Here is a 12,500-nt window from a genome sequence, read left to right on the forward strand (position 1 = left end):
ATTTGATCTTTTCCATGATGACAGTAAATAATATTTGACTAGACATTTTTCAAGACACTTCTATTCAGCTTAAAGTGACATTTAAAGGCTTAACTAGGTTAATTAGGCAAGTTAGGGTAATTAGGCATGTCATTGTATAACATTGGTTCGTTCTGTGGACAATAAAAAATTGCATAAGGGGGCTAATAATATTGAACTTAATAATAAAAAAAAAAAAAAAAACTGCTTTATTCTAGCCGAAATAAAACAAATAAGACTTTCTCCAGAAGAAAAAATATTATAGGAAATACTGTGAAAAATTCCTTGCTCTGTTAAACATAATTTGGGAAATATCTGAAAAAGAATAAATATTTCGCGGGAGGGCTAATAACTTTGACTTCAGCCACATATAAGCATATATAATCATGTTTCTGATTCGTGGCGATTATTAAACTGATTATTGTAGGTTCTTTATTGCAAATGTATTTTCTGGAAAGAACATGGGGTGAAGGGTAAGATCTAAAAACATGAGTGTTAATTGTGCAAATTTCACATACACTACCAGTCAAGGCTTGTAGTAAATTAGATTTTGTATTTATTTAGCAAAGCATCTCTTATGTTCATCAAGACCACATTCATTTGATATGTTTGGTTGGTTGTTTGTCATCAAATCAGCATATTATAATGATGTGGTATGATAATCTAAATGTAAAGCTCTAAACTATCATATAGTTTTTCATTTACTGATCAAATAGTGTGGAAAACATGAGTTGGTAGTAGTGATACCATAAAATAAAGAAAAAAAGCTAAAGAAACGATTATAGTAATAATAAAAGTAATAACTTTAGGCCCTGTTTTACTGTTTTAATTAAAATGTTTTTTCTAGACCCTGTTTTAATGGTTAAATTAAATTTAAATGTAATCAAAATACTTAAACCTTATTATTTTATTTAATTATTTATTTGCTGGCTTATTTACCTTTTTTATTGTACAAGTTTACTACATTTTTAGGAAATGTATTTTTATTGTACAACTTAATAATTTACAACTTAATTACATTTTTAGTAAATTTATATTTACGATTACAAACTTATTGTTTTATTTAATTATTTAATTTTTATTTAACTTTTTTATTTTACAACTTAACTACTTTTAGTAAAAAATGCATTTTTTATGATTACAAAGTTATTATTTTATTTAATCATTTATTGTCTTATTTTCCTTTTATAAAGTACAACTTAATTACATTTTTAGTTTTTTTTTTTATTACAAAATTTAGGAAATTAATTTTACAATTACAATTGTAATTTATTTACAATTACAAAATTATAATTTTATTTGATTAATTATTTTCTTATTTGCTTTTTTTAAAAAATATAATTTTATTTAATTATTTTAATTTCTTATTTGCCTTTTTTAAATATTGTTTTATTGAATTATTGAATTATTTGTCTATTTAATGTACAACTTAAATATGTTTCTAAGAAATTTATTTTTATGATTACAAAATTATAATTTTGTTGTTAATTATTTATTTACTTATTTCCCTTTTTTGTGGTACAACTAAGTTATATTTTTAGGAAATTCAGTTTTTACGATTACAAGTGTATTGTTTTATTTTATTATTTATTTACTTATTTCCCTTTTTTATTTTACAACTTAACTACATTTTTAGGAAAATATGTTTTTACTATTACAAAATTATTATTTTATTTAATTATTTATTTTCTTATTTACCTTTTTAAAAAAACTTATATTATTTTATTGAATTATTGAATTATTTGCCTTTTTTAATGTACAACTTAAATACATTTCTAAGAAATGTATTTTTATGATTACAAAATTATAATTTTGTTGTTAATTATTTATTTACTTATTTCCATTTTTTTATTGTACAACTTTACATTATATTTAAAGGTTTACCTAAGTTAATTAGGTTAACTAGGCAGGTTAGGGTAATTAGACAATTTATTGTATAACGATGGTTTGTTCTGTAAACTATCGAAAATAATTAGCTTAAAGGGGCTAATAATATTGACCTTAATATGGCTTTTAAAAATTTTAAAACTGCTTTTATTCTAGCTGAAATAAAACAAATAAGACTTTCTCCAGAAGAAAAAATATTATCAGACATACTGTGAGAATTTCCCTGCTTTGTTAAACATAATTTGGGAAATATTTAAAAAAGGGAAAAAAATTCAAAGGGGGTCTAATAATTCTGACTTCAGCTGTATATAAATATATTAGGAAGTCTTATTTGACTAATTAAGAATAAGCATTAATATTGTGAAGTTAGTATTTTTACTGTATTTTGGATCAAATGCAGACTTGGCAACGTAAGCAGCACCTTTCAAAAACATTACAATGTCTTTAATTACCCCAAATGTTTCTGATTGCAGTGTGTGTGTTCAGTGAGCGTTTGAAATCACAGTGTGTTGTTTGTCATGACTAACCACCTGCAGTCCTCCATAATAACACGCTTTGAATGTTTCTTTTTTTTTATGAGCGTCAAAACCTATTTTTTTACAGTGAGGAGAAACATAAGTGATTGTACAAGACACAACAAGAAAGTGTTTGAGTGTGACACTTGTTTAAACAGGCAGGCAGTCGCCTGTGTTCATCTCCCTCAGCGCTTTTTTTCCTCTTTCACTTGTTTGTGTCTCTCATTAACTGAGAACAATATGGTGTGTAAATGCTCATTAATGTGCAGACGAATCACACCCAGTGTGATTATGCTTCCTGTGTGATTGCACAGTACGTTTAGTCGGATTTAGCAACACTTTAAAGGTTTTTTTTTTACTTTAGCTCAATTTTGGCTGTCAAATTTTTACATATGCCTATATACATTCAAATGCATTATCGTGGCTCGCAAAATTTCAAAATTCCTGGTAGCTCTTTGGACAGGTACTCTTCAGATTTTGGCCCAAATAGAAGAGATGCTGTTTACTAAATAAAAATAAGTGCAAACATTTACTAAATAAAAAGGTTATATAGGAATTCATTATAGGCTACATATATTCTTTGGGCAAATAACTAATTTATTTAATTTAGTTCAGTTTTCAATTGTCCTTAGAAAAAAATCATGTGAAAACCTGTAAAAAATGTAATTTATTATAATTAATTTCTTTAAATTAAATTAAATTAAATTAAATTAAATTAAATTAAATTAAATTAAATTAAATTAAATTAACCCTAACCCTAATTTAATTTAATTTAATTTAATTTAATTTAATTTAATTTAATTTAATTTAATTTAATTTAATTTAATTTAATTTAATTTAATTTAATTTAATTTAATTTAATTTAATTTAATTTAGTTTAATTTAATTTAATTTAATTTAATTTATAAATTGGTACTAAAATTACAAAATTGGTCCTAAAGTAGAGGTTATTTTGACAGTTAGCACAAATGCTAATTCAAACAAATATTTATAGTGGGCTCCTCGAGGCTTGAAAATGACATAAAACAATTACAAAAGCATTGAAATCTGCTGTATTTCCCCTCCCATTAAGATAGCCCAACGGCAGGGTGGATACATTTTGGTAGCCCAACTGGAGCTTACTATAGCAGTTTTGCAAGCCCTGTTTATAGTACTAAAATGGCCTGATAGCTGAACAAAACAGGGTCAGATTCTGCATTATGGAAATGCAGTGAATAATAGGTTTAGGAGGGATGTCACATCAATTGTTATATTGCAGGCTATGTTTGTAATCCAAGAGTGTGTGTTTAGCACATTGTGTGCTTTTACAACCTTATAAATTTGTCATTTTGGCTGCATTTTGATTTGTTTTGCAGGAGTTTCTCTGTCAGATGCAAACTTGATAAAAGGAGTGTTTAATGAGTCACTTTCAAACTGTTTTTTTAAGGTTTGTAATAATCAGTTTACTGGTATTTGCAATAGTTTTTAACACCCAAAAATAATATGTACAGTTGAAGTCAACTGTTGAATTAATAGCCCTCCTATGATTTTTTTTCGTTTTCAAATATTTCCCAATTTATGTTAACAGAGCAAGGAATTTTTCACAGTATTACCTAATATTTTTTCTACTTGCGAAAGTCTCATTTGTTTTGTTTCGACTGGAATAAAAGCAGTTAAAAAAATTTTCAAATCAATTTTAAGGTCAAAATTATTAGCCCCTTTAAGCAATGTATTTTTTTTTTGATTGTCAACAGAACAAAACATCATTATACAATAATTTGCATATTTACCATAATTATCCCAGTTAAGTCTTTACATGTCGCTTTAAGCTGAATATTAGTGTCTTGAAAAATATCTAGTCAAATATTATTTACTGTCTCAATGGCAAAGTCTAAATAAATCAGTTATTAGTAATGAGTTATTAAAACTATTATGTTTAGAAATGTGTTGAAAAAATCTGGTCTCCTTTAAGCAGAAATTGGGGAAAAAATATTCAAGGGGGCTAATAATTAATAAGTATAGATTACACAATGAAATCATTATGTCAAAAATAAAAAAACATGCATAAAAAGCAAATTGAAAATAAAAATTTATTGAAAATTTATTGAAATTTATTGAAAATTAAACATTTATTGAATATCAGATAAAGGCAGGAAAATTAAAGGCTATATCACTCTTGTGGGTGACTAAAAAGGCCATGAATTGATTCCTGCAATTAAACAAAATAAAAAAAATGTAAAAAATGCTTTGCTTATTAAGAGTTTTTGTCTTGTTTCTAGTCTAAACTGCCTAAAATTTCTTAAACCAAGAAGTGTTTTCTAGACAAGCAAAAATATTATCTTGTTTTCAGAAATAATGTCAGAATTAGGTGACTTTATCCTTAATTTAAGCAAGATAATCTTGTTTTTGCTTTGAAATACAATTATTTTGCTTGTTTCAATGAAAAACACACTTAATTTTGACATTATTTCTCAAAAGAAGACAATATTTTTAATACTCGCTTATAAAAAAACGCTAGGACTTTTCAGATATTTAGACAAAAAAAAAAAATACAAATTTCTTTTGCAGTGTACAGACAGAATCACAAACAATTCTTTTTTAGTGCATTCCTTCTGCATTAGGTTAAAAGCCATTGAAGGGCCAAATATACATCAGCCTTTTCAATTTACTGCATATAATAATTATGCAACACTAGCTGGATGGATCTTTTTTTATTTGCCAGTTGCTGGGATTTGCATACGGCTTTGTCTGGAAGCGTGGAGGCAAACGTGCTCTCAAGTGGACTGATGTATGGGGTTCCTATGAGATAGAAGAATCAATAATGGATGCTTTGTCACTGTAGCTTATGTGCAGGCTACAGCTGCGAATGACAATCAATAGCTGCACAAAAAAAAAGATTTGTGATTTATTCGCTGTCGGCCCTGCAACCTTATTATTTCTTTGTGCATTGTGAGCGTGCACATTTTTTTATGTTAATAAGTCGCTTTTTAATGACTATATATAAGGGTGTGCTTGTGTTTACAAAGCTAAATAGATTTACTCAGTATTTACTTGGTAAGTGAAATATTCTTGCTGAAAATCAGTGTATATATATATGTATATGTATATATATATATATATATATATATATATATATATATATATATATGTATATGTATATATATATATATATATATATATATATATATATATATATATATATATATATATATATATACATATATATATATATATATATATATATATATATATATATATATATATATATATATATATATATATATATATATATATAAATCTATATATATATAAATCTATATATGAGCAATTCTAGCGTTATGGATATGACATTTGCAGTAAAATCTCAAAACATAAATTGACATAGGAATTCTATGTTAACATTTTTTTTAAACATCTCTTTATATTTTTCAAAACATATAAATATAATTGTTTGAAAACACTGACAGACACATTTCTGAGTATTTTTAAAGCACTGTAAAAAACAAGCCTACACAAAAAAACGCAGAAACGGTTTTGCTATTTTGGCTAAAACTTGGCAAGGTTGACATTTGTATGGAATTGCTCACATATATACAGTTGAAGTCAAAATTATTAGTCTTCTTGTGACTTGTTTTATGCATTTTCAAATATTACCCAAGTGACATTTAATGGGCCACAGAAATTTTAAAAGTATTTTCTATAATATTTTTCTTCTAGAAAAATCTTCTGCTTAACCTTGTTTTGCACTTTAAGCAGAATACTAGTATCTTGTAAAATAACTATTAATATACACTCACTGGCCACTTTAATAGACTGCTCTTAATAGACTGCACTTTAACTCTCCAACTGCTTGTTAACAAATTTCTAATTAGCCAATCACATGAAAGCAACTTAATGCATTAGGCATGTAGACATTGTTAAGATGATCTGCTGCAGTTCAAACCGAGCATTAGAATGGGGAAGAAAGGTGATTTAAGTGACTTTGAACGTGGCATGGTTATTGGTGACAGACGGGCTGGTCTGAGTATTTCAGAAACTGCTGATCTACTGGGATTTTGAATGGCCAGACTGGTTTGAGCTCAGGTACAGGCTTACCAAAATTGGACAATAGAAGATTGAAAAACTGTTGCCTGGTCTGATGATTCTCGATTTTTGCTGCGAAATTCGGATGGTAGGGTCAGAATTTGGCGTCAACATCATGTAAGCATGGATCCATCCTGCCATTTATCAATGGTTCAGGCTGGTGGTGTGGTGTAATGGTGTGGGGGATATTTTTTGGCACACTTTGGGTCCATTAGTAGCAATTGAGCATCATGTCAACTCCACAGCCTACCTAAGTATTGTTGCTGATCATGTCCATTCCTTTATGATCACAGCGTACCCATCTTCTGATGGTTACTTTCATCAAGATAACGCACCATGTCATTAAGCGCGAATTATGTCAGACTAGTTTCTTGAACATGACAATGAGTTCACTGTACTCAAATGGCCTCAACAGTCACCATATCTCAATCCAATAAAGCACATTTGGGATGTGGTGGAACGGGAGATCTATGCCACGAAGGATTAAGGCAGTTCTGAAGGCAAAAATGGGTCCAACCCGGTACTAGTAAGGTGTACCTAATAAAGTGGCCAGTAATTGTACTATGTACTTCCATCACAGCAAAATAAATTAGTTATTAGAAATAATTAATTATGCTTAAAAAATGTGCTGGAAAAAAAGCTGTTTTCTTAGATAAACAGCAGTGAGGAAACAGTTGTCATGAATATTGAAAATTGAAAAAAAAAATTCTATATACACTCTGACGGTGAACATATCGGTCAGTCGGTCAGTCGACAGCGACCTCTAGTGGATTTATGCGAGAACAGCAGGCACGAATGGCACTTGCAAGAGAAATTTGAGATCTCAAAAAGCATACACAGCGGCCTCTGGTGGATTCGCGAAAACAAAAACTGCAAAAAAAGAAAAAGCTCCTGGGACGCATTTGGTGCTCTCCAGAAATGTATATAGGGGTACGTTTTCAGAATGAGCCTGGGTTGCCTTTATCTAAACCATCACATCAACTTGAATTGAATTGAATTGAATTGAATGTCCAGATTTTCTGTTTGTTTATAATGAAAGCTGTAATACATTATCATAACTTCCAGCTTCACAAAATGAACTCAATTGCTTTTTTTTGAGATCAGAGGTGGTAATGAAATGAATTTGAGCTGAGGAGAATGCTTCACTGTCGTGTCATGCTTTTAATTTTTTCACCTGGAGCATTTTAACACCTTTTCGAAGGTTTCTCAACAAGGAAAAGCTGTCTGCAGGTGATATGAAAATTGTCAATCACTGTTGAAACAGCACTGCGCTCCTGTTGGTGTAAAAATAAAAAAGCTATAATTGATGCAGAATAAAAAGCTTATTGTTCACCTGCACAAATAGAGAGTGTTAATAATTAAAAGTGTTTTTTTTTTCCCTCGTCGTCTGGTATGTGGACGTCAGCCAGCAAAACATACTGACTGCCAAGAAAATTGTGAGGGGATGTAAAAAAATGTTTGTAATAAATTTAAAGGGATTGTTCACCCCAAAATAAAAAAAAAGTTTTGCCATCTGCCATCATTTAATCCCGAAACCTATTTGTTTCTTTCTTCTGTTAAAATCGGTAAAACTTGAAGTGTATTACAGGATTTATTACAGTTCAATTTAATCATTACTACAGATGCTGTAGCATTCATTAACATTGTTATAATATACTGTATAGTATATGCACTGTAAAAAAAAGATCCATAAAATTTGCAGTAAAAAACAGCAGCTGTGGTTGCCAGTATTTTATTTTAACTATCTAAAAAAAGGGTACAAACCGTAAAAATCAATTTTTAATTATTATGGTAAACATCTGTATTTTATTCATTTACAATGGAAATATATCAATGTTTTAAAGTACTAACATCTAACATGATTATGAGAAAGTCATATGATGAACTCATAATTAGCACCCATAATGTAATAACTGCATGTAATTTTAAAAACGGCTCATCGAGTAATAATTATTGCATTATTATTGTAATAAAATGTTTACAATTTTCTCAAAACGTAATAAAATATTGATCTCATATTGTAGTAACAATTATTACATTATGAGAAACGTATCACATTATAAACTCGTCAAAAATATGGTCACGTTGGCTGCTTCCGAAATCGCATACTTCCATACTATATAGTATGGAAAAAACTTATGCGAGTTGAGAAGTATCTCCAAATTCCTAAATTCGAACAAAACAGTATGCAAGAATATGACCTACTATTTTCAGCGAGATTTCGAAGTGCGCATCCGATGCACGCTATCCCATGATGCCCTGCGAGAAAATTCATGAATGGGAGTGAAGCGACGCAACTGACGTGGTTAAGTTACGTGATCATGACAAAATGGCGGCTGAAGTGCATCCGAGTTCCATTCATACTGCTCACATTCATACTGTATAGAACGTACTTTTCTAATGGTTGAGTAGTACATATGAATTCAAATGCAGAACACACTGAGTAGTGCGGCGATTTCGGAGGCAGCCATTGTCATATGTGTAATAAGCTTTTTAAATGTATAAAACATTTAATCATTTTTTAAACTACCTATCCATGCAAAAGCACTATCCATGCAATAATAATAATAATAATAATAATAATAATAACTGAAAATGAACCATTTCTGGATTAAATGTAAGTGGTACAAACTGCGCAACATGAATATCTCTGCCTCAAAACATCATAAAGACATGGGGATTAGTGTTTTTGACTCATGCTAGCAATGAGTAGCTACATGCTAACGATTAACCATGTACTGTAACATACTACCTTTCCATATCAAATAGTCAAAGGCTAAAACATTTACAGAATTTTATATATTTTTTTAAATTAAATTTACTTTACATAAAATATTTACTAAAGTCCTGTTCTGTTCACCCAATTAGCATGTTGCTAGCATTAATATCACGTTGTGATCATTCTAGATACATACTAATGGGGTAGTTGCACAAGATGGCGACGATAAGCTTCCGAGACGCAAGCGTGTGCATGTTTACCTCTGGTTGTATAGAACTATGAAGGAAGAGGTGAAGATTTCGCATTTTCGTTACCACAACTGAACATGTTTAACAAATAATAATAAAAAAGTAGCTCATAAGCAACAGGAGAGAACATCCTCACTACATTGCTGCATACGTCAGTGCACTAATTTGCCTTAATTTTTTCGGAAGTAAACACACACACGCTTGCGTCTCGGAAGCTCACCGGCGCCATCTTGTGCACCTAGCCCATCGTCTTGGCAGCATACTAGCTACATGCATAATTTAAGCAGCATGCTTATAGGACGCATTATGCAAGCAACACGCTGCTAGGGTGCTTGAAGTGGAAGTTCCTCATTAAGTTTACATCGCTAGGGTGTTTAATTGTGTAATTGCTAAAGGTGATTTGTGATTAGCGATTTGGTGCTCTTAATCAAATGTGGGCTCAGCAGGCAATATGTGAAGGTTTATATGACCTTTAATCCAAATATATATATCTTTTAGTCTTTGAATGGAAGGATATGAGATGGCTTACATAGTTATTTGAGATTTTTGTCTATTACCTCAACCCCATTTTAAAGAATACTTGTTGGTGGCACCCATTGACTTCTATAGTAATATATACATTGGAAGTCTATGAGTCCCAGCGACCAACATTCTTCAAAATATCTTTAGTTTAGACACTTTAGTTTTGGTCACAATTCACAGTATTAACAAACCATTAACTAATCCCACAAGCTTAATAAACTAATAATTAGCAGTTTATTAATAGTTGGTAAGGTAGAAGCTTTGGGTAGGATCAGGGACGCTGAATAAGATCATACCTACTGCTAATGAACACTTAATATCTTAATGATAGGCAGGTAATAAACCAGTAGTATGAATTGTGACCCAAACAAAATACCAAAATATCTTCTTTTTGCCTTCAACAGGAGAAAGAAACTCCAGAGAATAAGGGAGAATAAATGAGGTAATTTTCAATTTTGGGTGAACTAACCCTTTAAACATTGTTTGTCACCTCTATTTTACCATCAGGGAATGGCTTAGCGTCTTGAAATCCGACAAACTTTGCGCTCTGATTTGTTGAAGTCTGCAATAATTAGATTTTGAAACGTCCTGCAGCTTTCGATTGAGGGACTGCAATAATTTTAGCAGCGTCTCGAGGGAAACAGGAGGACCGCTATAAGGATTCTGCCATATTAGGCTGCTGTCAGAGCTCTCTGGGGACGCTGCATAATAATAATGCAGATCTTTGGACTGCCCTTGAAAGTGCTGTAGATTTAATGATGTTCCCTTTCGGTTCCGCCCATTTTTCCCAGTTAAATGCTTTCTTTTTTTATGGCTTTCAAAAAACATCACGTTCAGTGCAGCCAGACATTTTCAGAGTACGCAAAGATCATGGCACTCTTCCCAGTTAATGGGGGAAGATATTTCGGAATAAGCTCGCAGATACACCCAATTTGCGCCTAATATCTTGTAATATATCAGTCTTGTAGCAAGCGCATATTTAGGCGGCAAAACAAGTGTCGAGTGACAGCAATTAGTTTTTAAGTCACATTCCATTTCGCCAGTTAGAAACTCTTGCAGATTTGCTTATGCTTGCTCAAATGCGTCTCTTCAGCTGCCAAGTTGCTCTTTTAGATGGAGGAATAAAGGTTTAATGGTTCTCGCTGAAGCTGAACCAAGAGAGGGAGAGAGAGATAGAAAAAAAGGACAAACAACTTTAAGTGACTTGATGTATTCTTAATGTCGTAATTAACATATCTCTCCTCTGGCCTTGTTACGCAGCGTGATCAAGTTTGACTTTGGGATATATTTCTCAAATTAAAGCTAACGATACCTAATGTAATTTCTACTTTGGCTGGCTACATCAAAACCATTCAGATCTTAGGAAGGATGGCTCTTGTTATTGCCCATATGAACAAAATACTATAGTAATTTATAGTAAACATTTTATTTTTAATTGATGCAAGCTCTAATTTACTAAACTATGCTTAACTCTTAAAGCCCAAGCTGTTTTTTACATGAATTTTTTATTTCTCTTTGCTATTAATTCAATTCAATTCAATTCAACTTTATTTGTATAGCGCTTATACAATGTAGATTGTGTCAAAGCAGCTTCACATAAAAGGTCATAGTAAATAGGAACAGTGTAGTTCAGTTTGTAGTGTTTAAGTTCAGTTCAGTTCAGCTCAGTTCAGTGTGGTTTAATAATCACTACTGAGAGTCCAAACACTGAAGAGCAAATCCAACGATGCGCAGCTCTACAGATCCCGAACCATGCAAGCTAGTGGCGACAGCAGAGAGGGAAAAAAACTTTACTAAATGGCGAAAGTGAAGAAAAAAAACCTTGAGAGAAACCAGGCTCAGTTGGGCACGATCATTTTAATTTCTCCGCTGGCCAAACGTCTTGTGCAGAGCTGCAGTCTCAGCGGCGGAGGCTGGAAGCTGGCCTCAGCGAAGACTCGTCTGTCTCTGGAGGGTCACAGGAATCAGTCTCATGTTCTCCACTCCTCCATGACCACCACATTAGCTGCTCAGGATACGGCCTGGTCCAGGATATGGAAACCTTGGGATCATCTCGTCGTTGGTCTTGGATCGAATCAGTGACTCTGCATAGTCTGAGGGCCTCAGGAAGAGTATCCCCAGGTGGAAATGGAGAATAAAGAATTAGATTAGGGTTTATTGGAACCTAATTAGAATAAAACCTAAGTATCATCTTTTGATATGATGTACTTTTAGAGAAAAATGATGTCCATATATGTAGACTCGTGGTCCAAATTTTCTTAAAACACAGTAAAGTCACCTTTGTGCAACAGAATGAAAAACTCTTTATTTCTCCTTACTGTTTTTTAATGCATTAATAACACATACACAAATATTTTTGAACAAGTTTTGTCTATCAGTAAAAACAATTTTTTTTGCTCGTTTTTGGACAGTTAAAATAGTGTTTGGGACATTTCATATGCTTCAAAACAGTTGTAGGATGACACTGTATGTCTGTAACAAAATATAAGACATACAGTAAGAGCTAAAATGTGCTGTCCACGTATGTGG

General features: G+C 31.4%; 1 protein-coding gene across 1 annotated transcript in view; it reads left to right on the plus strand.

Annotated features, from left to right (window-relative positions):
* Positions 1-12,500, plus strand: part of arid5b (AT-rich interaction domain 5B) — a 312,866-nt gene that overhangs the window by 413 nt on the left and 299,953 nt on the right. The gene's annotated exons all lie outside the window — the stretch shown is intronic.

Source organism: Danio aesculapii, chromosome 12 (genome assembly GCF_903798145.1).
Source record: "Danio aesculapii chromosome 12, fDanAes4.1, whole genome shotgun sequence".
NCBI classification, from domain to species: domain Eukaryota; kingdom Metazoa; phylum Chordata; class Actinopteri; order Cypriniformes; family Danionidae; genus Danio; species Danio aesculapii.